The sequence below is a fragment of the Curcuma longa genome, chromosome 10 (genome assembly GCF_044706935.1).
Source record: "Curcuma longa cultivar G26 ecotype Majalengka, Jawa Barat chromosome 10, ITB_CL_G26_1.1, whole genome shotgun sequence".
Taxonomy (NCBI): domain Eukaryota; kingdom Viridiplantae; phylum Streptophyta; class Magnoliopsida; order Zingiberales; family Zingiberaceae; genus Curcuma; species Curcuma longa.
Window position 1 is genome coordinate 190567 of NC_133870.1, and position 3416 is coordinate 193982.

Here is a 3416-nt window from a genome sequence, read left to right on the forward strand (position 1 = left end):
GTTGACCAGATGACTAACAAGGGAAAATCCTAACTGGAGGTTAAGTAAGGAAAGTCTAACTGGAGGTTAAGTAAGGAAAGTCCTAACTGAAGGTTGGACAAAGAAAAATCTAATTGGATCAAGATGACTAGAGGCTTAGCAAGGGTAAGAAGTGATTAATCCTAACCAAAAGTTAGGCAAAGATAAGTCCAAGTGAGTTAAAGTGACTAGAGGCTTGCCAAGGATAAGAAATTTACTGAGTAACTAGTCCTAACTAAAGGTTAGGTAAAGATAAGTCCAAGTGGGTCAAGATGACCGAAAGCTTAACAAAGGGAAATCCTAAGAGAGTGACCTTGGTGGTGAGACAAACCTAGTAGGTTAGGTTGACTTATAGGATTAGGTTTGTGATCCTAAGGGAATGTACCCTTAGGTGGTAAGCCTAATAGGTCGGGTAGACTTACAGGATTAGGCTAAGTTGTTTGTTTGTATGTGTTGGCTTGTTTTGCAAGAACCTAGAGCAGAAAGCAAGACTGAGGAAACAGACAGATGTAAACTAAACGTAGTCAAACCAAGTCCAGAGTGAACAGGACTTGACTCGGGTTGAACCGGACCAAAGTAGGTTTGGTAGATCGGTCCACCAGTTCGGTAGATCGAATGGTTCAGTTGACCGATCCTAAGGATTGATAGACCTATCCTAAGGATTGATAGACCGATCGAGATTCGGCTAACTGAGTTTGAGTTCAGATCAAGATCGATGAGGTGGCACCTAGGTTCGGTAGACGGATCTAAAGGATCGGTAGACTGATAAACTTAATAAGAACAGATCATGATGAGCTTAGTATTTCAATTAAATTTTATCAAGGATCGATAAACCGATCAAGGTTGATCGGTAGATTGAAAAAACCCTATAAAAGAAGCCTTGGGGACAGAGCTCAGATCAACAGTTCTCATATTCGACCCTCCGACTCTGCGATCAACAACAATAAGACTCTGCTCGTGCAATTGGAGAAGCGCACCTGGAAAGTGCCAGGAGGAGTGCATGGGACTCAGGGGCTTCCAAACCGACCGTCAACAAAATCTATTTGTATTTTACAAGTTGTACTTTAAGTTATATTCTTTGTGCTTGTAATAAGACAGATTTTTCCACCTCCGAAAAAGTTTCGAAAAAGAGACTACTAGTAGATGGGTGCCTCCCGTACATAGGTCTTGAAGTACCAAACCTAGGGGAATAAGAACCAAACAAATATCGCGTGTTCCTTTGTATTATTTATTCATTATTTTTGTTATATACTAATCTGATAGATCCAACAAACAACAAAAAGTAACAAGCACAAAGCAATCGATATCCCCCCCCCTTTATCAATCCTACAATGATTCTATAATTGATATCAAAGCCTGGACAGCTCTCGATTGGAATAACTGCCACGGGAGTAAGACAGTTAGGGATTAAGGGGGAGAAAGTATGAATTTACATTCAATTATACCTTTTGGATGATGCAAAGCAGACACGACATCAACTAGCAACCTTTGGAAAGGATGCCTCTACTCGTATCCACACCGAGATCTCCTCAAGACGACTTCCTTAAGTCACATGTTGTGTCTCCGTTTCGATACTAGTCGAAGGAAAGAAACGAACGATCCAAGAGAAGACTTACGATCCGATTCCATATCCGACGACTCAAAACAACCCGACGATACGAATCGGATTAAACGGAAGTGATTACACCGCCGTTCGAAAGTTGGACAGTTCATTATCAACAAGGAGCAACGAACCTTATAGTGTGATAGGTGAGTTTGGACAGCCTTGTATGGCCGACGGCAACTCCACCAGGGGGAGATGTGGGCGGCGGCTTAAAGAGGAGGAGAGGTGTCGACAATGAGAGAAGAGAGGGGGCTGATTTGAAAACCTAACCTTTAGGTTTTTAATTCACTAAATAACTCTTCTTTAGAGATATATTTATAGATCTCTAACGGGTTCACTTTGTGAACTAAAAATCCACGTCCGTTAACCCAAACTCCAAACCGATAGCTTTAAGTTTGATTCAAGATCAAACCGCGTTGGTTCAAAATAAAACCACCTTTTAATTAAACCAAACCAATTTGGTTTATCATTAAACCAAAGATGGTTCACTTTATTTTCAAAAGACGTGGCTCATCTACCCTTCCGTTTCAACAAAATATCTTTCATATTTGTCATTTATCTGGACCAACCAGACTCAATCTCTCTCAATCTAAGAATCCAATTCTCAAACTTATTTTATATCTTTTAGAGAAACTCATAGTGTATGTGACTTTATAGGTTCCCGTTTATGTTAGTCGTCCATAATTAACCATTAATTATAGATCGATCATGAATAACATCTAGTAATAAATCATAACTCCCAATTAATCAAAAATTCATAGTTGATTTCAAAACCACTTTTGAACCATTCAGCAGCTTTAGTTGATCATGACTTTATTCCTTTCACGCATCTTATACCCGTTTAGTTCAGGACATGGTCTGTGTGTTAATCCCCACTAGGTTGATTGCATCACACCAAGTCCAAGCGTAGTTCCTTGTCTTACAGATTCAAATTACTCAAAACATCTGTCCAAGATGATCATCCTCTTGACATATTTCTGCTTTGATTAAAGACTTATAAGTAACATTCCTGTCAAGTGGTCATAAGGTATACGTCTCCTAATAAAAGAAGTGGTGAATCCTCTATTGGCTAGTCAATCACTTTCGGACATTTAAACTTTTGTACTTTTTATTTTTGTGCATACAAGTTTCTCCACCTTTGATGGCTAACCGAGAAGGAGAAAATATAGTAACTTTCTAGGAATGATGCACCGTCAAATCATAGGTCGTGGAGTAGAAGCTTAGGGATTGTCAAATCACATTAAGCAAACGTGTTAGTGGTTATAGTAAGCTTGCATATATGTTTTGTTTATTTCTATTGTGTTAATTGTATATAATCTTGCTAGCTCGATACATGAAATCATACTTTTAGGTAATGATATCTATACACCCCCTCTAGCTAGATCATCCAATCTTCAACAGCTCATGGTCAAGTCATCATCGATGTTGACGTAGGAAGTGCGCAACCCACTGACATATCACAATCAGCTTGAAGAGTGAGCGCACATCACCTACGTGGCTCAACATGCCTCCCACAATTGAAGTCACACCTCTAGCTCTTTGACGCACCAATGCACGAGAAGATGAAGGACTACAAATCATAGCACAAGATCAACACTGACTTTATCATGTTGTAGAGTATCAATTTATCCCCAAACACCTCCTTCATGGCACTCTCTCCATGGCAATCATGGTAGAGGATATCCCTTCCATTGTAGCTACAATTGCAACTATAGAAGACACTACAAAGGAAATTTGGGGAGAACAAGGACGACATAAAAGATAGGGACAAGGAGGTTGGTCTTAAGGGGGTGTT